This window comes from Dermacentor variabilis, chromosome 1 (genome assembly GCF_050947875.1).
Source record: "Dermacentor variabilis isolate Ectoservices chromosome 1, ASM5094787v1, whole genome shotgun sequence".
In the NCBI taxonomy this organism is placed as follows: domain Eukaryota; kingdom Metazoa; phylum Arthropoda; class Arachnida; order Ixodida; family Ixodidae; genus Dermacentor; species Dermacentor variabilis.
Window position 1 is genome coordinate 79,067,509 of NC_134568.1, and position 22,667 is coordinate 79,090,175.

The 22,667-nt window shown below is 48.7% G+C and overlaps 1 protein-coding gene across 2 annotated transcripts in view; it reads right to left on the reverse strand.

The window, feature by feature from the left end:
• The window catches only part of LOC142579840 (uncharacterized), a 378,351-nt gene that overhangs the window by 172,786 nt on the left and 182,898 nt on the right, over positions 1–22,667 (reverse strand). The window lies entirely within an intron of this gene.

The window sequence follows — 22,667 nt, forward strand, 5'->3', positions numbered from 1 at the left end:
GGAAACCGAGCGGATGCTCCTATTGAGAACAGACGCGGCAAGCAAAATTTATTCCTGGCTTGAACTGCCACGCGCACTCATCTTAGTAGCTCCAGGTGTCGCCTACATAAACTGGGCTGCTTCTCTAAAGCTGCAACTGTCATCGCAAATGTAACGCCCCGGTGCGACATTAATGTGGAGCATCTGTATCGCGGTGGCATTTACAAAAGCTTACTCGTTGTGCATGGGAAAGTGTGACACGCCTGTGCACAACACCTGTAGGAGGGAAGAAATTACTGAACCCCTCCTGTGCTTTTGTTTCCGTTATGACATTCAGGACCGCCCTTTTCAGACAGCAACCCGCCGTGGTTGCTTAGTGGCTATGATGTTGGGCTGTTAAGCACGAGGTCGCGGGATCAAATCCTGGCCACGGCGGCCGCATTTCGATGGGGGCTGTTACGTTTCGCCTCCGACGTGCGGTATAGCCGGCGTGGATGCAACGGACGCCGGGGCTTTGTTTACAGAGGCGGACATTTTGGCCAGTTCAGCGCTGCCCCAACGCCTCCTACCAAGCGCGTACAGGCATGTTTCAATGCCACGTGTCTTCGTGTGTGTGCGTGTGTGTGTGTGCATGTTAGTGCCCACGCTTGTCAAAGCGCGGCAGCCGGGGAGAGGAGCTCCCCAACTGTGAAGCGAGGAGGTCTGACCGGCGCCGGCCCGGCGGATACGTCACTTCTTGTCACAACGTGTCCGTGCGCCGCCGTCACGTACGCCTCTTCCGAGCCGTTCCTTCTTAACCTCGCCTCCGAGAGTATAAAAGCAGCTGCCCCCAGACGCCAAAAGAGAAGCTTCGATTTATTCAGTCGAGTAACGTGGGCTCCCGTTTCTCCACTTCGGTCGACCTGACCGGCCGCTCTTTTGCGATGCTAGAATAAACAAGTTGTTCTGATAGCAGTCAACTCATCCTTTGCCAGGACCTTCGGATGCTTCCAGCTGTGCCCCAGGCCGCCAGGCCAACGCTACCCTTGCGGTTTGCGACCCATTTGCAACAGGGCGAGAACACCCCTGTACTTAAACATAAGTGCACGTTAAAGAACCCCAGGTGGTCCAAATTTCCGGTGTCTCGCACTATGGCGTGCCTCATAATCAGATAGTGGTTTGGCACGTAAAACCCCGTAATTTCTTTTTTTCCGGTCACCATGGGCCGGTTGGACTCAAGACTGTTTTCAGAAGCGTTGATATTTGGACCATGGTCATCCGCGTCATTGGCGCAGAAAGCAACGAGGGTTTTGCTACAGTACCTGAAGTCTTCAGTTTTCTGCGGCCGTTTCTAGATTTGGTGCGCAGCTTAAGTTCCATTTGAAGTTGCGCACCAATTTCCATTTAACAGAAGCTTCTCATGGATTATTATTATTATTATTATTATTATTATTATTATTATTATTATTATCTTCTTCGTGCACACATTTTATGCTGTGTTAAAATCTGTATTCGCGAAATTATTATTCTTTCTTTATGTGTGCGCGCGTGTGTATGTGTGTGTGAGCTTCCATTGTTGTTCCTGGGCACTTTAATAAACTAATTTGATTGATTGATTGATTGATTGATTGATTGATTGATTGATTGATTGATTGATTGATTGATTGATTGATTGATTGATTGATAACCAACCTGTTCCAGATTTCGCGGGCGCCTTCACCCTACACTTCGGGTCTGTGTACGGTGAAGGGTACAGTGACGGAGTTAGTGAGCCTTCCAATCGCCCTTTCCTGGATTCGAGTCTATCGGTTCCAGAGGAACTTGGTTTTAAGAGCATCAAACATTTAAAACCGTCTTTTTCGCGTGGTCCTGACGACATTCCACCTGCTTTGATAAAGACGTACGGGGCCTTGCTTGTTCCAGTGCTTACTTGTATTTTTAATTCTGCTTTAAAGACGAACACATTCCCAAAGGCTTGGAAAACAGCGCCGGTCGTTCCCGTTTTAAAGGCTGGGGTAAAAATTGCTGCGAGTAACTACAGGTCTATTTCTCTCCTATGCGCAGCATCTAAATTATTCGAATCAACTCTGCACTCAATAATTCCAACCTTTATTAAAAATACTATGATTCCTCTGCAGCATAGATTCATATCGGGACGCTCCACAACTACCAACCTCCTTTGCTTAATGATGCATGCCTCTCAAGCAGTGTATAAGAAAGGACAGCTGGATGTAACTTATTTTGACCTCAGTAAGGTGTTTGATGCTGTATGCCACAAAATACTCCTTCAAGAGTTGACAGAACTTTATCTGCACCACTCAGTCACAGCGCTGATAAGAAGCTACCTACGCGACCGGTACTGATACGTTAGCGTAAATGGTCAGTCGTCAGAACTTTTTATGCGGTTACAAGTGGAGTTCCACAAGGGTCTGTCCTGGGCCCTCTTATTTTCTCGCTGTTTATTAACGACGTTTCGGCAGTCATTGAAAGCTCGTCAATTTTGTTGTATGCTGATGGCGCGAAACCTTTCAAAGAGGTAAAAAATGTTAGTGACTGCGCCGCTCTTCAGAAGGAGATTGCCAATTTTGCGTCATGGTGCGCTGAAAACAAGCTGGTCATAAATGCATCAAAAACGAAAGTTGGAAGCTTCACGCGGAAGACTAACGGGACCTTATTTCCCTTGGCCGTTAAAGACGTTCTCCTGCCAAGAGTTCAGGGAACAAAGGACCTTGGAGTGTACCTCGATAGCTCTCCGAGTTTCTCGCCCCACGCTCAACAGACGAGGCCGCGCGCACTTCGAACGCTCGGCACCAGTGGTGTAGCCAGTAATTTCGTTCAGGGGGGGGGGGGGGAGGTGGCGTCGCGGCTTGGCGTCCTCTTCATAGAATTTGTCGAGTGATGAAATACATGAATAATACCTGCATTGCCATTGCCAAAAATGCTGCAAACGAATTCTTGAATGCTGTGCGCTGTCAAGACAAGTAAAATATGTATTTTTCATAAAGGAATATACTCGTACGTCTCAAAAATTGTGCCCGAAATAACTGATATCAATGCTTCCATATTTTCTGTCTATTCAATAAGTAAAGAAAATATCACACGAACTTTAGATTTATATCAGTTTGAAACCAGTAAAGCAGGACATACATTTTAATGAAACTTTGTCATTCAAGAACTTTGTTTACATTTTTGTACATATGGTACGGCCTCGGAAAAATCTCAATGACGCTGTTCTTTATTCCAATGTATTGCATAGAAGCAGCTGTCACCAGTCTTGTATTGCGAGTAATTGCACCGGAACTATAGTCGCAACAGAGAGCACATACAAAAATCAGGAGTTCGGAAAAATATACGAGGGCGAGTCAATTGAAAGTGAGGCAATGCGAATACATGACAAACGGGGGTACTTTATTAAAAAGCAGTCTCAATGAGCATTTAGAGATTTGTCCCACTGACTAACGAGTCGCGTGATTCCCATCTCATAAAACTCCTTGGATTGCTGCTTCAAAAATTCTGTAACTGACTTTTTCACGTCATTGTCCGACACGACTCTGGTTCCATTGAGGTGTTTTTTCAAATGCCCCAAAATGTGGAAGTTCCAAGGCAACAGGTCTGGGCTGTATGGCTGATGTTGCAGCGTTTCCCTCTTGAACTTCACCAGTTTATGTTAACCACATTTGCGACGTGGGGACGGGCATTGTCTTGGAGCAAGATGCCCCCATTCCTGAATTTTTCACGTCGTTTGTTCTTGATTGCGACACGCAGCCAATCCGACGTTTCAAAATATAGCAAACGATTCATAGTCTCGCCAGGTTTAGCAAATTCGAGCACTAATGGCCTCTGACAATCGAAAAACAAGTAAACAGCACCCTTCCGGCCGAAATGACGACCTTTGCTTTCTTTCGGGGTGGTGAATTGGAATGCTTCTACTGTAAGCTTTGCCGGCGTGTTTCAGGCATGTAGTAGTGGCACCATGATTCGTACTCGGTCACGATTTCCGGCAAGAAGTCGCCACCCTCATTGTGATACCGGATTAGATGAGTCAAGGCAGCGCCGAACCTCTCCGTCTTCTGGCGGTGGTTAAAAACCTTGGGCATCCAATGCTCACACAAGAGCCGATACCTGAGATGTTCATGACTTATGGTGTGACCCGAACCGTGACTGATGTTCACAGGACCTGCCAATTCATGAATGCCTATTCTCCGTTCTTGTCTAATTGGCTCATGAACCTTTGCAACTACTCGCCGTGGTTGCTCAGTGACTATGGTGTTGGGCTGCTGAGCACGAGGTCGCGGGATCGAATCCCGGCCACGGCGGCCGCATTTCGATGGGGTCGAAATGCGACAACACCCGTGTGCTTAGATTTAGGTACACGTTAAAGAACCCCAGCTGGTCAAAATTTCCGGAGTCCACCACTACGGCGTGCCTCATTATCAGAAAGTGGTTTTGGCACGTAAAACCCCATAGTTTAATTTTAACCCTTGCAACTGTGTTGGGGGCGGTTGCATGGTAGCTTTGGCCCGCTCTTACATCGTTTTTGCAACTTTCACGTCCATCTTTGAACCGTTTGCTCCGACGCTTCGCAGTGGCCAATGAAATGCAATGTTCAACGTACGCGGCAACCTTACGGAAACTAATTTTTTGGGGGGAAACACCTTCAGCTGTCGAAAACCTCACGGCACCCCGCTTCTCAACTTCTGAAGTGTTCATTACGTCACGCAACCATGTACAATCCAGTGTATGAGAGCATTAAAGAACATTTACCCTCACACCTACGTGTCAATATTGTAAATGAAAGATGCCTGTGTGCTACGCGCGTGCCTCGCACAAAATGAACCGAACCGTTATTGCGCGGGGTGGGTTAGCTCATGTTCATTTGACTCCCCTTTGTACACTAGAAGATACAATAGAATATACAAATGCGAAGATACAGCTTGATAAAGGGCAAAAGAGTGTCACTGGAAACAAAGTTCACTGCACGTATACACAAAACCGTGCCACAAGATATTTATTTATACGTATAAGTCTCCGATAAATCTACGTGTCTAAGCAAAAGTCACTGATATAATGCGTCAAACAAGGCAAATAAGCATGTTGCGGAACCACCAGATTCACAGATCACAGCACCCTCTCTCTCCACTGCTCTTGATGTATTGCCCCCGACAGAAGGCGGCGCGTTTCCTCCCCGCTTTTCTCCCTTGCGCACACAAGACTGAACCATCATCGTCTGCTCACCCATGCCACTCCGCCTCCGAGCTTTCACTCGCACATACAGCACGCGGCGCGCAGGTCATGATGTTATCGCCTTTTGACTTTATACGAAACATGAGGGCGACGGCGATGGCAGGAATGCGCCTGGAGTCTTCATATAGCTGCTATTGCAATAATATAATAGTATCCGGCAACTGAGGCGTCCCGTGGACCATTACTTTCCGCAAAAGAAGAAGTAACGAAATCGAACTTTCACCAAGCGACAATTTGCGGCACGAGAACAGCGTTTCTTTTTTTTTCCTTCTTTTTCTTTTTTTTTTGTGAAGCGGGGGCACGGAAATAAAAAGCGCAAAGGAAAACATGTTGGCCACAATCGAGTGCCTACTTTGGGCACCCAATGTGGCTACCGAAGGAATATCGAAGAAAACCTGAGACGCATGGTCCACAGAGAACCATACGCATACTGCTCGGTATCCTACACTGGCGAGACAAGACTTTCTGGCGAGGTTGCGCTCACGCGAACGCGTTGCAAGCCGTCGGGTCCCCGCAGTGATGGCGGCGAGCGACCATTCTGTCTTCTTCTTGCCTGCTAGTCAGAAAGTGCCGAAAACTCTGCCAGGCAAAATCCACTCGGCCATAAAAAAACGAACGCGCATGGAAGTGCGCCGCGCGGTGGTCGGGGCAATACGAGAAAAGCGCGTGCGCTCCGGCTGGCTCTGGCTGCCCGCGGGTAGCGAGAACAAGAAAATTGAAGAGGCTCAATGTATCCTCGCGAATAAAAGTCAAAATAAAAAAATAAATAAGTAGGCAGTTACCTTTCCTGGCTTTAGTGTCTTGGCATGCTTTGGCACAGGTGAAAAAAAGATGACGATATTCTTTTCTGCGACATGACGGCAAAAATGAAACACCGTAACGCGTCGTCTCACCGGACCTCACTGCGTGCTTTGTCAACTTGTCTAATAGTGCACTCATACGGCTTGTCTAGTTAATTGTATGGTCCGATGTGCGACTTTAAAAAGGTCAAAGCAACTTTTGCGTTAAATGTTTATGACAACATTAAACCCACAATGTTCCGGAATTGAAAATCTAAATAAAGCACGTCTTTGGAAATCTCAATGCACCTTTCGCATCAAAAGTTTGAGAACTTTACTGGGGGCGAGGACTTAGGGAGTTGCCATCTGTCGGAAGTGCCTCCCTTGCGTAGTACGAGGGATCACGCGGCGCGCTCCTCACAGGTTTCACTTACGGCGCTCAGTAAAAACCCCGCGCGGCAGCCCTCCTGGACATTTATGTAGGTACTCTCAAAATGAGGGAAGTTTCTTGCTGTCTAAATAATTATCTTGGGCAAGCTGAGAGCTCAGAATCGTTTACAAACGCTACCTCTTTACCGAGTACTTACAGTGAACGCCACTGCGCGCGGTAGTCGCGATGGAGTCTCCCGCACCGGCTTCTTGCGTGAAAGGCAGGCAAACGCTGAGACCAAACTATGTGAAATATGTTCTTACAGTGGGCTGTCTGTATAACCAAATCGAGCATGACAGAACGAAGCCTCAATGCAGCGATCGCATGGGTTCGCAGTGACTGACTGCGCGTCTGCATGCATGTCCGCGCACAATGTTTCGCTTTCTCGGCGTGCGCGCTTTCGCACCTTGCGTGAGCTTTAGGCCGCAGAATATGAGCATTTGGCAGTACACAAGCAACCATTGTTGTGCGGGCGCTATCAAAACTGTTCAAAAATAATTTCGATATATAGAGACTTCGACGCCGACGGCGACTGTGACGTGCCGTCACGACGATTCAATCTTTCTCTTCTAAATTCTTGGACGTTTCAATATTATTTCACAAGTTGCGTCGCACAGCATGTTTATCGGTCTTCTCAGCGTGTGATTTCCCGCTGCGTCTGTATCGTAATCCAGTGCGTTAATTCACAACATAAAGATGACCATATGCCATGCTTCTTTTAATGCGCTTCTTACCGCTCCCATTCCATTCCAGTGAACTTGCCAGTATCTAGCATCAACAGGTTCGTAGACCAAACCATCATGGTATTAGCCGGGCAGCGGGCGCGGGCGAGCGTCTCAGTGCGCGTTTTCTGCTACTCACCGAACATCGCGCAGTCCCGGCGCCGTAGCAGAAATCTTCCTCATCTGTGCTTGCTGCATACCCGAGTTGTAGCAGATGGCTGTTTGCCGGTTCTAAGTTTCGCGAGCCAAGCTTCCCGCAGCTTCTTGTCCTGCGGCTACGTGTGAATAATGCTGACACCGGGCTCCGTTGCGTACGTCCGGCACTGCGGCACCGAGCTACTGCTCGGTGCCTACCATGCTGCATACCTCTAAAGGCAGCCACTACCTATTATAGTACTTTCAAATGTTTTCAAGCAAATCCACACCGCTTAATCAGAACCGCAGCGCAGTTGGAACATTAAACTTTCGTTTTCAGCTCGCTTCGGCGCTTCCGAAGCAGCCGACGCCGCTGTGTCCACGTGATCCCTCATGCCACGTCACGCCGATGGTAGCGCCAGCTTTCCCAGTGGTGGAGCTCCCCCTCAATACCCATAAAGTTTCGGAATTGAAATGTATGCGCTCCGTAGATTCCGCGGCCTTCGGGAGGTGCCGCGATGAGCCCACTCGCCATCAAAACGCCCTTGAAATGTTGCTCGGATGGAGCTCCTTGCGTTATGTCACTCCCGGTGCGTGTGCGTTGCCGTGAAATCCAGCCCGATTTTGCAATGTTCGCGCTGAAATGTCTCCTCGAGCGTGAAAAAGACATTCTAGACAAAATACAGCATGTTTTCCGGCGCCGGGGGTTGTTTTAGTTGGCGGTGAGTGATAGCAGGGAAAAATTTCGGGGGGGGGGGAGCTGAAGCCCCCTAGGCCCCCCCTTCCTTGGCTACGCACCTGCCGGCACAGTATGTCGGGTGACGAGATACTTCAAACAACCTGGGAAATTTGTAAGTTTATATAAGACCCTATGTTTTCCAGTTCTCGAGTGCGCCTCCGTGGTTTGCGGCGGCACTTGTATGTCGAATTGTGAACTTCTTGAAAAAATGCAAAAAGTAGGCATCTATATTTAAACATCGATTCTGCCAAAAGCCTTCCATCTCCATAGAGCTAACACAGACACTCTAATTTCCTACCCTCACTTGTGGAAGCAACAAATCGGATGTTCTTTTTCTCGACAAATTAATACATAGAAAAATATGCCGCTCACACTTACTTTCTAAAGTGCGCTTTTACGTTCCGCAGGAAGGCACAAGGAAACAGCGCGCTTTTTAGCCTTCAGATTTTTGTGAACCTCTATCTAGAGTGCAGGCGACATATAAATTAACGCTCATTCAAAGTGCCTGGATATATTCATGGCTAATTTTAATAGTTTCCTTGAAAGGGGTTGCAGAGGGATTTCAATAACAGGACAAGAACTCTCATATCTGTTGTGTGTTCCGTCATTCTGTAATCCTTTTTTTTCTATTTCTCCACTTTTGCTTTGTATTCTCTCCGTGTACATATTTTAAGCTCTGTTAGAATCTGTGTTCGCGAAATTATTATTGTTTTTATCTGTGTGCGCCTGTGTATGTGTATTGTTGCGTTTCGCCTGCGACACGTGGTTTTGCCGGCGCGACTGCGGCGGGGCGGCAGACATTTTGGCCCGATCGTCGTCGCCGCAACGCTCCCCGCCAGGTGTTTCCAGGCGCGACTGCGGCGATGCGACCGCAAAGGATCACCCTCTCCTTCCAGTCATTGTGCCTGAACCAGGCGATGCGACAGCAGGGGCACCCTCTCCTTCCAGTCATTGTGCCCGAACCAGGCGATGCGAAAGCAGGGATCATCCTCTCATTCCAGTCATTGTGCCCGACCGGCAGCGCTACGACAGTGTGCGTCACCATTAGCCCATTGTACATTCACGTGCTCGTCTATTGAGGGGTTCCTTCTTGCCCTCAACTGCGAGAGTATAAAAACAGCTGCCCCCGGACGCCAAAAGGAGGGCTCCGATTTCTTCTGTTGAGTAAAGTGCTCTCCCGTCTCTCTACTTCGGTCAACCTGACCGCCAACTCTTTGCGATGTTAAAATAAACAAGTTGTTTTGTTGTTACCAGTCGACTCATGCTTTGCCGGGACCTTCGGATGCTTCCAGTTGTACCCCAGGCCGCCAGGCCAACGCTACCCTTGGGGCTTGCGACCCAGGTACAACCACGGGCGTCAGCGCCGAGTTCCCAACAGATCGTACCAGCGGTGGGATCCAAACATCTGGTTGGCAGCGGTGAGATCGCCTCCGACTCCAAACAACTGTCTGCCAGCGGTGAGATCGCGACAACGGAGGCCAGCAGCAAAGAGATGCAGTTGACTGTATGCTGAACAGCTCAACGACGATCCGGGAGCAGTGCAACGAGCCCTGTGTGATGACTGGTTGCCTGCAGCGGAACGACTACGCTGGACTCTTGGCTGCGAGGTTTGGTGAGTGCGGGACTTTCTTCTTCTGAGCTTTGCCAGGCTTTTGTTAGTGTCAGAAACAGAGCGGGTAATTGTGGTTGTCGTTGCTGCCGGGTTAGTTTGCGGCAAGACAATAGTAAGCAGTAGAGAAAGCAGCATTCAGAGCAGCCATGGATTTGAAGTCGTTGCGCAAACCGAAATTGTTGGAGCTTGCAAGAGAGTTGGGTCTGGATGTCTCGGACAAACTCAGAAAACCAGAACTGCTAAAGGCTATTCTTGAGTTAGAGGCTAAGGATGACGAGCTGTCGGAATGCCTTGAGACTATTGAGGAGAGGTCAAAAAGACAGGAGCGCGAACTTAAAGAGCAAAAAGAGAAACAGGAGCGCGAACTTAAAGAGCAAAAAGAGAAACAGGAGCGCGAACTTAAAGAGCAAAAAGAGAAACAGGAGCGCGAACTTAAAGAGCAGAAAGAAAAAGAAGAGCGTGACCGTCAACACGCTTTGGAAATGAAGCGTCTTGAGGTAGAGATGGAACGCGCTCGTAATGGAAGTCAGGCACACGGTGCAGGAGAACGCGTATTGTTCAAAATGACTGACCTGATGCGGCCGTTTAAGCTTGGAGAGGACATTGGTTTGTTCCTGGTTAACTTTGAGCGAACGTGCGAGAAGCAGGGGTTCTCTCGGGAAACGTGGCCACAGCGCTTGCTCACTTTGTTACCCGGCGAGGCGGCCGACGTAGTCGCTCGCTTGGATAGAGAGGAGGCAGAGGATTTCGACACAGTGAAATCGAGTCTTCTAAAAAAGTACCGGCTGTCTGCGGAAGCGTTCCGTCGGAAGTTTCGGGAAAATGAGAAAGGCAAAAGTGAGTCATATACAGAGTTTGCGTATAGGCTTATGTCGAACATGCAGGAGTGGCTCAAAGAAGAGAAAGCGTTTGGTGACCACGATAAAGTTCTGCAGTGCTTCGGGCTAGAACAGTTTTATAGTCGGTTACCGGAGAACGTGCGATACTGGGTCTTGGATAGGCCAGACGTTTGTACGGTGGCTAAAGCCGCTGAGCTAGCCGAGGAGTTTGTGACGCGTCGGGCTCGCGGAGCTAAGGACGGTCAAAAGGGTGAATTTGGCTCGAAGTTTGAGAGGCCGAAGTTCACACCCATGAGAGCAAAGGGGAACACGCGTAGTGCGGATGCGAGTGGAAGCAGTGCGACCGAACCTAAGGAGACGGCGGCAGCCGAAGCCGAACGCAGAAAGCGGTTCGAGATGAGGCAAGCGCGCGTTTGTTATACGTGCCAGAAGCCGGGTCACTTTTCGGCGCAGTGTCCGGAAACAACACCAAAAGTTGTGTTTTTTTCAATAGGCAGCACTGACGAGAACATGAAGCTTCTCGAGCCTTACATGCGAGACCTCCTCGTGAACGGGAAAGAGTGCCGAGTGCTTCGCGATTCCGCAGCTACGATGGATGTGGTTCACCCGTCTTACGTAGAACCCCATATGTTCACGGGCGAGTGCGCATGGATCAAGCAAGCCGTGGAAGCTCATAGCGTGTGTCTGCCGGTAGCAAAAGTGCTTATTGAAGGACCTTTCGGAGCGCTTGAGACGGAGGCGGCAGTGTCATCTATGCTGCCACCCCAGTACCCGTACCTATTTTCAAACAGGTCCGATCACCTCCTGCGCGAGAAGGGGCTTTTGTTTGGTGAAGCTAGTGTTCAGGCCTTAACCAGATCGAAGGTTCGGGAGCTCGCTGCAAAGGCGGTAGTTGCGGGGCCGACGTTATCAAACAACGAAAAAGGGTCAGAGGCGCAGCAAGCTAATATTCAGAGCACGCCCGAACTGAATAAACTTGAGTCTGTAACGTTAAAGGCGCCAGATACTGGAGAGGAAACGCCCGACACGGGAAAGTTAGAAGAGCTATCTACTGATTTGCTCATCGCGCCTACGTCAGACGGACTTAATAGGTTGCTAAAAGTCAGCCGGTCGGCTTTGATAGCCGAGCAAAAAAAGGATGGCAGCCTGGAAAACGTGCGCTGCAATGTCAAAGAAGGTATCGCCAGGAAAACTGCGCGTTTTGTGGAAAGAGGTGGAGTCCTGTACCGGAAGTATCTAGACCGCCGAGGAGTGGAGTTCGATCAGCTGATCGTGCCTTAATGCTATCGTCAGGATCTGTTGCGCTTGTCACACGGGGGTTCGTGGTCCGGACACCTTGGAGTTAAGAAAACTAAGGACCGTCTCTTGCAAGAGTACTATTGGCCAGGGTGTTTTCGGGACGCAGACCACTTCGTGAGGTCATGTGACACCTGTCAGCGGGTGGGCAAACCAGGGGACAAATCGAGGGCGCCGTTGAAATTGGTACCTATCATTACGGAGCCTTTTAGACGGCTCGTTATTGATACAGTGGGACCTCTGCCGGTAACAGCCACGGGGTACAGACACATTTTGACTGTGATCTGCCCAGCGACAAAGTTCCCTGAAGCAGTGCCGCTTAAAGAACTCAGCTCAGTTGAGATAGTTAATGCACTACTGTCCATATTTGCGCGAGTTGGTTTCCCTGCGGAAATCCAATCAGATCAGGGCACAGTGTTTACTAGCGCTTTGACGACAACTTTTCTCGAAAGGTGTGGGGTAAAGCTGTTACACAGCTCAGTGTACCACCCACAGTCGAATTCCGTTGAGAAGCTACACTCCGTCATGAAGCGCGTGTTGAGAGCGTTGTGTTTTGAACATCGAACTGACTGGGAGCTGTGTCTGCCTGGGGTGATGTTTGCTTTAAGGACCGCGCCGCATGCAGCTACGGGGTTTTCGCCAGCTGAACTGGTGTACGGTCGCTCGCTTCGATCTCCGCTTCGCATGCTTCGAGAATCGTGGGAAGGCAGGGGCGACGACCCAGTCGTGGTGGAGTACGTGCTTAAGCTCCTCGAACGCTTAAGAAGGGCACAGGAGTTGTCAGGTGAAGCAATGGCAAAGTCCCAGCAGAGGGCCAAGGTTTATTATGATCGGACAGCCAGGGCCCGTCGTTTTGAGGTGGGCGATGAGGTCATGATATTGCGCACATCGCTAAACAACAAACTAGACGTGCAGTGGGAGGGCCCAGCACGAATTGTTCAGAAACTGTCGGACGTTAACTACGTGGTAAGTCTGCCAGGAAAGCGGAAAGCACAGCAAGTTTACCACTGTAATCTGCTCAAACCCTATAAACAACGGGAAGCAGTGGTGTGCATGATGGTAAACGTTCCTGAAGAGCTTCCGGTCGAGCTTCCGGGACTAGGCTCAGTGACGAACAGGGAAGACACCGGTCAAGTCATTAGTGACCTTATCAGTAAAGCACCGCTTTCGCCTGAGCAGAAAACCGAACTACACCAGCTATTACAAGAGTTTCAAGGTCTGTTCTCTGAGAGGCCTGGTAGGACTTCTGTACTTACTCATGATATAGAACTTACCTCCCCAGAGCCAGTACGATCCAAGGCGTATCGGGTGTCACCCCGCCAGAGCGATATTATGGAGGCTGAGGTAAAGAAAATGCTACAGCTCGGTGTTATTGAGGCAGGTGAGAGTGATTATATCTCCCCTTTGATTTTAGTTGAGGTACCGGGCAAGGAACCTCGTCCTTGCGTCGACTACCGCAGGCTTAATTCCATCACTAAGGATCAAATTTATCCGATCCCTAACATCGAGGAGCGCCTTGAGAAAGTTAGTAGCGCTCAGTTTATTTCCACCCTAGATCTTGTCAGGGGTTATTGGCAGGTTCCACTTACAGAAGAGGCTAGTAGGTATGCGGCGTTCATTTCACCAATGGGAACATTCCGTCCTAAAGTGTTGAGTTTTGGTTTGAAGAACGCGCCATACTGTTTTTCCAGCCTCATGGATAAAGTGTTGCGGGGACAGCAAGAATTCGCTTTACCGTATCTAGACGACGTAGCGATATTCTCCGCATCCTGGTCTGAGCATATGACACACTTGCGGGCAGTGCTAACCCGCCTGCGCGAAGCGGGCTTGACAGTAAAGGCTCCTAAGTGCCAGTTAGCACAGGCCGAGGTTGTCTACCTCGGTCACGTGATTGGTCAGGGTCGTCGCCGCCCCTCTGAAATAAAAGTGGCCGCTGTGCGAGACTTTCCGCAACCGCGCACAAAGACCGATATTCGGTCGTTCTTAGGTGTCGCCGGCTACTATCAGAGGTACATCCCTAGGTACTCTGATATCGCGGCTCCCCTGACGGATGCTCTAAGAAAGACAGAGCCTCAAACAGTCGTTTGGGACGAGACAAAGGAAAGAGCTTTTAGCGCCCTAAAGAGTGCCCTAACAAACCAGCCTGTGCTACGATCGCCAGACTATACAAAAGGGTTCATTGTTCAGTGCGATGCTAGTGAGCGAGGCATGGGCGTTGTACTGTGCCAACGGGAAAAGGGAGAAGTAGAACACCCCGTCCTGTATGCTAGTCGTAAGCTGACCAGTCGTGAGCAGGCGTATAGCGCCACCGAGAAAGAGTGTGCATGTCTCGTGTGGGCCGTTCAGAAATTGTCATGCTATCTAGCCGGCTCGAGGTTTATCATTGAGACGGATCACTGCCCTCTCCAATGGCTGCAGACCATCTCTCCCAAAAATGGCCGCCTCCTGCGCTGGAGCCTCGCTTTACAACAATATTCCTTTGAGGTGCGTTACAAAAAGGGGAGTCTCAACGGTAACGCCGATGGCTTAAGTCGAAGCCCCTAACGTAGGAATCAGCCTCAAAATTGTTGGTTACTGATGTTTTTCTTCCTGAGGCAGGATTTTTTTTAACATATTGCTTTTGTTTAGTGTTTCAAAGTGATGATATGCTTTCTAGTGCAATTTTCCAATTTGTGGACGCGTTCTGAGTGATGCTAGACTACTGTAAGGAACTAGGCAGTGGTATAAAAAGGGGAAAGAGCCTGGCAGGGCTTAGTGAGGGTTGTGCCGTGCTTGCTGACTGAGCGGTTGAGTTTCAGCGTAGTTCTAACGCTTGCCGGGAACGAGAACAAAAATGTGAACTCTCCCGAAGTCACTTTGCAGTGTCCCGTGCGAACCTGAACGAGAGAACGAGGCCTTCTCTGTGCGCTGCGCTCAAGAAACGTCGAGGGACGCCCGACTTCGGTTATGAGCATCATCGAGCGACATCCCTCCGGACAGCGGATGCAGTCCCCTGTCCATCGGGATCTCCTTCCCCCGGCGGGGCGGTCTGTTGCGTTTCGCCTGCGACACGTGGTTTTGCCGGCGCGACTGCGGCGGGGCGGCAGACATTTTGGCCCGATCGTCGTCGCCGCAACGCTCCCCGCCAGGTGTTTCCAGGCGCGACTGCGGCGATGCGACCGCAAAGGATCACCCTCTCCTTCCAGTCATTGTGCCTGAACCAGGCGATGCGACAGCAGGGGCACCCTCTCCTTCCAGTCATTGTGCCCGAACCAGGCGATGCGAAAGCAGGGATCATCCTCTCATTCCAGTCATTGTGCCCGACCGGCAGCGCTACGACAGTGTGCGTCACCATTAGCCCATTGTACATTCACGTGCTCGTCTATTGAGGGGTTCCTTCTTGCCCTCAACTGCGAGAGTATAAAAACAGCTGCCCCCGGACGCCAAAAGGAGGGCTCCGATTTCTTCTGTTGAGTAAAGTGCTCTCCCGTCTCTCTACTTCGGTCAACCTGACCGCCAACTCTTTGCGATGTTAAAATAAACAAGTTGTTTTGTTGTTACCAGTCGACTCATGCTTTGCCGGGACCTTCGGATGCTTCCAGTTGTACCCCAGGCCGCCAGGCCAACGCTACCCTTGGGGCTTGCGACCCAGGTACAACCACGGGCGTCAGCACCGAGTTCCCAACAGATCGTACCAGCGGTGCGATCCAAACAGTATATGTGTGTGTGGGCGTGCACTGTTTTTCTGTGCATTGTTTTGCCGAGTGCATGATCACCAAGACCCTCGATCTTGTTCCTGGGCACTTTAATAAACACCATTGAATAATTGAATTATTATTATTATTATTATTATTATTATTATTATTATTATTATTATTATTATTATTATTATTATTATTATTATTATTATTATTATTATTATTATTATTATTATTATTATTATTATTTGATATGAAAACACGCATATACAGTGGCTGGAGAGGTAATAGGGAGGGAGGAGGCTGGCAACTGCCACCGAGCCAACGCCGGCCTACATTTTAGCAAGGAGGGACTAGAAAATGAAGTTGGAGACACGAAGAGGAGAGGTGAAAATAAAAGAAATAGCGAGATGACAGATCACACACAGTAAAGTAAAGCAACGACAAATAATGGAGCACACCATCGCTAAAGCATGCAGCGGCCCACATGTCTACTTCAATCACATGTGCGCATGCGCGTTTTAGACAATCCCTAGATTTAACACAACATCACCGATATAACCACAACAATAAGCTTACGTGCGCCGGAAATGGAGCGGCCAAAATAAAAAGAACGGATACCCAAGTACGAACGCGGGGACGCCATGCCTTGCTTTCATTTCAGCGTATTGAAACTGTCCTTTGAAACAGTGAAGGCCGAGCCTCGGTTACGGTAGCTGGTGTCGTCACTCCTGCTGTGTCGCAGAGCAACAGAACATCTCGTGCAGAACAAGTTCCTTCTCCCCCATTTCGCTTCCGTCTCGCAGCCCTGCACACGAAGAATTTGCATAGCGTGCCAGTCTGGGACTTCAGCCATAGGCGGCGTGGGGATTACAAGCTGGCAGGCTTCGTCTGGCACAACTCTCTCGAGCGAAGTGCGCACATGTACGCCAATCGCCGCCGAAGTCGTGCTGTCTCTGAACTGCGCCGCCTCACACACACACACACACAGACACACACACACACACACACATATATATATATATATATATATATATATATATATATAGAGAGAGAGAGAGAGAGAGAGAGAGACGTACCACTCCCGGAACCGTTGGAGCTGGCAGATCAAACTTTTGAGCCACTCAGGAGTATGAAATATCCGCGAGACCTCAAGTGACCGCCGGTGGCGATCGGACTTTCTGTCAGACCATGTTAATTCAGAGCGCCTACGGATTAAGGCATCCGAAGCCGGGGCGCCCTTTGAATGAATTCGCGCTTTCGCGCGCTACGTTGAGCCCCGCTTTGAGGCAGCAAATTTTGTTCGTCAGGCTTGGTCGCATCCTCCCCAGCCCATCGGGCGCCTTCGTTCAAGGCAAACGAACGCGAAACCTACTGTTCCTTCCCCTATTGTTCGGGCGTTATAGGCTGCGAAAACGTTCAGTGCTGCTTCGAAACATGACACGGAGAGGAACCGCTTTACTGAGAGCACGCGGTTGCCCGATTCATTTGTCGGCCCAGGCACACTCTACCTTCCTTCTCTGTTTTCCCTTCCTCACAGCAAGATCTCAAGTTCTGAAAATGTCATTTCGTGCAGTTAAGTCAGCACACGAAGGGCGCGCAGTTCTATCAGTGTCTGGGATTTGGATCACTCATTTACCTCCAAGTTTAAGCTCTCTATAAACACGAACCTTGCTGTCGTGACTCTACTCCTCGCGTGTTTCCAATAAACCTGCTATCACATCTTTAATTTGAACTTGAATGATACTTTTTCCTAATTTTCTCTTAGGCTTAGTCCTATTACGTTTCTTTTTCAGCAGCAAGGTTGCAGAATCTTATTTATGCTACTAAAAACAGTGCTTCTCACTTTGCACTTCTTGTTCGTCGGAAAACACAACAAAACAAGCTTGCTTTCTTATCCCCTCGTGTTCAGCGTTTTTCGCTCAAGTAAAAAAAAATCATGAGCCGTTCCACTGTGTGAATGTGGATGACAAGCGAAGCTTTTTAGCATACGACCAGGCACTTACCCGGGGGGGGGGGTGCCCCTCCCCCGAAGTTAAGCGGCAACCTCCCCCCCCCCCCTAAAGCGACAAATCAATCGATTCGCCGGTCAACATTTGGCTGCCTCTTGCAGCGAACGCTGTGTATGACTAACTTCCGTAGTTTTTTCGGCGTCCGTCGACTGAAAGAATCATCATGTGGACCGATCCTGGTGATACACTGTGGGCTGAGGAACCTGTAACGCGTCTTTCGGGATTTTCGGGATGGGGTCACATATGGCTTAACGTATGCTTAACGTATGCCACGTATTCTTAACGCGTGCTTCGCCTCCGCCGCGGATCTCCCCGATGTTGCACGATATTCGGGACCGGCCCACGCATTGGGAATGCTTAATGCCTGCTTCACCTCCGCCACGGGTCGGACCGGCAGCGTATTTACAATTGCTAGTAGGTACATCGGGGCGTGGCACTTGTGGAGACGACGGGCGTTTGCGCGCATGCGGGAGTAAGAGCGGGTGCGAGAGAAGAAATGTGGGGACTTTTGCTCCTTGAATATACGACTCTGCCTAGGCACTACGGGGGAGTTTCTAAGCGCGTGTTGTGTGCGTTTGTCCCTAGGCGCGTCGGCAGAAGTCGCGGAGCGCGGTATAGTGATGAACTCTGAACTTAGGACTCTTGCAAGAACTATCAGACATTGTTTGGGATATTATCGGCCTTAGTGAGATTAGAAGAACTGGTGAAGCTCATACATTGCTGAATAACGGCCATGTCCTCTGCTATAGACGTCTCCCGGATAAGAAGCAATACGGGGTAGGATTCCTAATCCATAAAGACATAGCTGGAAACATTGACGAATTCTGCAGCATCAACGAGAGGGTAGCCGTAGTCGTAATCAAACTCAATAAAAGGTATAGATTAAAGGCAGTACAAACATACGCTCTAACGTCCATTCACGACTACGAGGAAGTAGATCAGCTTTATGAAGATGTTGAATTAGCGATGAGAAAAGTGCAAACGTGGTATACAGTAGTGATGGGGGACTTCAATGTAAAAGCGGGGGAAAAGCAGGCGCGCGAACAGGCAATTGGCAACTACGGTGGCGATTCTAGAAACGCTAGAGGTGAGATGCTGGTAGAATTCGCAGAAAGGAATAAGCTGAGAATAATGAACATTTTCTTTCAGGAAACGTAGCAACAGAAAATGGACCTGGAAAATCCCTAATGGTGAAACAAGAAATGAAATTGATTTCATACTTTCTGCCGATCCCAGCATAGTGCAGGATGTAGAAGTAATAGGTAGGGTAAAATGCAGTGATCATTGGTTAGTGAGGGCCAGGATCCACCTCAATTTGAACAGAGAAAGAGTAAAACTGGTAAAAAAAAAAACAGGTCAACATATAGGAAGTAAGGGTAAAAGCAGACAAATTTAGGCTGGTACTGGCAAACAAATATGCAGCCTTAGAACAGAGATATGATGATGATGACATAGAGCTAATGAATGAAACCGTAACGAGGCTGGCTTCAGAGGCAGCAATTGGAGTGGGAGGCAAGGCAACAAGGCAACCAGTAGTCAAGCTCTCCCAAGTAACAAAGGACCTAATAAATAAAGGACAAATAATAAAAGTGTCCAACTCAAGAGACAAGATAGAATTCGCGGAACTGTCAAAACTGATCGACAAGGGGAAAATAAGTGATATTCGAAATTATAACGTGAGAAAGACTGAAGAAGCCGTAATAAAACGGACGCAGCCTGAAATCAGTGAGAAAGAAACTTGGCATAGGATAAACTAAGATGTATATGCACTGAAAGGTAAGGAGGGTAATATCATCAGCAATCTCGAAGAAATAATAAAAGCAGCGGAAGAATGCTATACTGACCTTTACAGTACCCAGAGGACTCAGGAGCACTCTATTCGAAACAATAATGAACGGTATACAGAAACTCCTCCTATTACTAGAGATGAGGTCTGAAAGGCCTTGCAAGGCATGAAACGGGGAAAAGCGGCAGGAGAGGATGGAATAACAGTCGATTTAATCAAAGATGGAGGAGACATAATGCTAGGAAAACTGGCGGCTCTCTATACGAAGAGTCTATCGACGGCAAGGGTCCCAGAAAATTGGAAGAATGCAAACATTATACTAATCCACTAAAAGGGCGACGTTAAAGAACTAAAAAATCATAGGCCCATTAGCTTACTCCCGTATTATGTAAAATATTTACCAAAATAATCTCCAGTAGAATAAGGACAACACTGGACTTTAGTCAACCAAGGGAGCAGGCTGGCTTCAGGAAAGGTTACTATACAATGGATCACATCCATGTCATTAACCAGGCTATCGAGAAATCCGCAGCGCACAATAAGCCTCTCTATATGACTTTCATAGATTACGAAAAAGCATTTGATTGAGTAGAGATACCAGCAGTCATAGAGGCATTGCGTAATGAAGGAGTACAGACCGCCTACGTAAATACGATGAAAAATATCTACAGAGATTCCACAGCCACCTTAATTCTTCACAAGAAAAGTAGGAAGATACCTATAAAAAAGGGGTCAGACAAAGAGACACAATCTCTCCAATGTTATTCACTGCATGCTTGGAAGAAGTATTCAAGCTATTAAAATGAGAAGGCTTAGGAGTGAGGATCAACGGCGAATATCTCAGCAACCTTCGATTTGCCGATGACATTGTTCTATTCATCAACAATGCAGACGAGTTACAACAAATGATTGAGGACCTTAACAGGGAGAGTGTAAGAGTGGGGTTGAAGATTAATATGCAGAATACAAAGATAATGATAAATAACCTGGTAAGGGAACAAGAATTCAAGATCGCATGTCAGCCTATAGAGTCTGTGGAGGAGTACGATTACCTAGGTCAAATAATCACAGGGAACCCTGACCATGAGAAGGAAATTCACAGAAAAATAAAAATGGGTTGGATCGCATACGGCAGACATCGTGAGCTCCTGACTGGGAGCTTAGCGTTATCATCGAAAAGGAAAGTATACAATCAGTGTATTTTACCGGCGCTGACATGCGGCGCAGAGACTTAGAGGCTAAAAAAGAAGCTTGAGAACAAGTTAAGGACCGCGCAAAGAGCGATGGAACGAAGATTGCTAGGCATAACGTTAACAGACAGAAAGAGAGCGGTTTGGATCAGAGAGCAAACGGGTATAGACGATATTCTAATTGACATCAAGAGAAAAAAAATGGAGCTGGGTAGGTGATGTAATGCGCCGGTTAGATAACCGTTAGGTCGTTAGGGTTACAGAATGGGTACCAAGAGAAGGAAAACGCAATGGAGGACGACAGAATTCTAGGTGGAGCAATGAAATTAGAAAATTCGCGGGAGCTAGTTGGAATCGGTTGGCGCAGGACAGGGGTAATTGGAGATCGCAGGGAGAGGCCTTCATCCTGCAGTGGACATGAATAGGATGCTGCTGCTGCTGCTGATGATGATGGTGATGATGATGATGATGATAGCATCGCAAGTGGGCGGCTGGACGTAGTTATATTTATTCAATCGTGTATTTTACTAATTAAAACAACGTACCATTATTTCGCATTATTGGCGGTGTCTCCAGGACACCAAAGCGGCAACGGGGACATCAAAGCTAGAACCCAGACTGGTCCGTGGGTTGGGGCTCGCCGAGGCCTGCGCGTGCCGCACTGCTTCCAGCTTTGATCCCTCCGCTACCACTTGGGTGACCTGGATATCCGGCGCCGCCTGCTTTAATATAACCTCAGGTGCTCTCCTGAGGCCTCCGTTTGCCGGTTACATGTGCCCTCCTGGATCAGTGCTTGCAAAAATCCAATCTATCATCGCGACTAAAAAAGCCACCCGCGGCTTATACAACGCCAGTCAGAACCTTGCCCCTTCAGACACAGCGATCACCAAATCGGGCGTCCGTGCCCACTGCCTCACCGCGCGGGCAGCTAGCGGCGGAACTTAAACAAATGGCCCGCACTCCGCCACGCCGGTATGAGTAGGGAACAAACGCATACAACACGCGTTAAGAAACCTCCTCCGTTGTGCCTAGGCAGATTCACTTATTCAAGGAGCAAAGGCCCCCAGATTTTCGCTCTCGCACCGGCTCTTGCTCGAGCCTGCGCAGAAACGTCGAGCGCCGTGAAAAATGCCACCGCCCCACTGTACCTACTAGCAACTGCAAAAACGCGGCCCGGCATTGCACTACCGTCGGCATCTGCCCACGTATGGGGAGTGCTTAAAGCCTACTTCACCTCCACCGGGCTTGGCCTGGTGTTGCACTATCTTTGGGCCGACCCGCGACGGAGGTGAACCACTTTGATTTTCGTTTGCGAGCTGATTGTCGTCAGCTTTCGCTGTCATTCCGTCTTCACAGGGTGGAATGGTTGTCAATGTTTTCCCTTCTTTTGGATGGCGGTAGTTATCGGCATCTCCTGGGGTGCGAAGGCCAGTTTTCTCATCGATTCGGTGCCCGCGCGATTAACTCGAGGTCAGTTCAGGTGTAAACGTCTATTCAACGATCACGCGCATCGCTGTTGCTTCATTAGTTCAATCTTGTTTGTTTAGGCTGATCGAGGGACCAGGAAAAAATTCGGTTCGTAGTCGGCTGGTCTGTGTGCTCGTAGAACGAGTTGCAGCAGGAGAAAACGCCACTTGTGTTTAACTTTTCCTTTTGCTTCATTATTTCCTCGAGTGGCGGCTCGCCGTGACGCTGGCAGAACCTCGAAACCATATACCCGCGATATGGGTTAGATAAGGTGGAAAATAAAATAATGGGTAACAGCGTCCATCAGCAGACCCTTCAATAACCGTTAAACGCATAAGCAATGTAACTGTCACCCGTTACTTCATCTGGCTTTTCTCTAATTGTACAGCACTTTTCGTGCAAAATTGGTGACTGGAAACTAGAGTCGCAGAGAGTTGAGAAATTAGGCGATCTACTAAGGGAGAGAGCAGAGGCAACAGCCAAACAGGAAGGAAGCATGAACAATAACAAATTTAACCGTTGTTTGTGAAAATATTTATGGGTTCCTTCCTCGGTGAGCGCAGCACGTCTAGAACCACAGCGTCCTGCGCTCTACGTGGTTGTAGGGGACTGGTGACCACGCATTGTTACGCAACTTCCCAAATAACAGCATGAGTCGGTTTAAGCACTTAACTTGGTAGAGCAGTAAACGAGGGATCCAAAAGAACCTGTGATTGTTCCGCAAGTATATATTTCTCTATAATTGTTCCAGAGCTAATTTTTAAAAAAAGCTTCTAGAAAT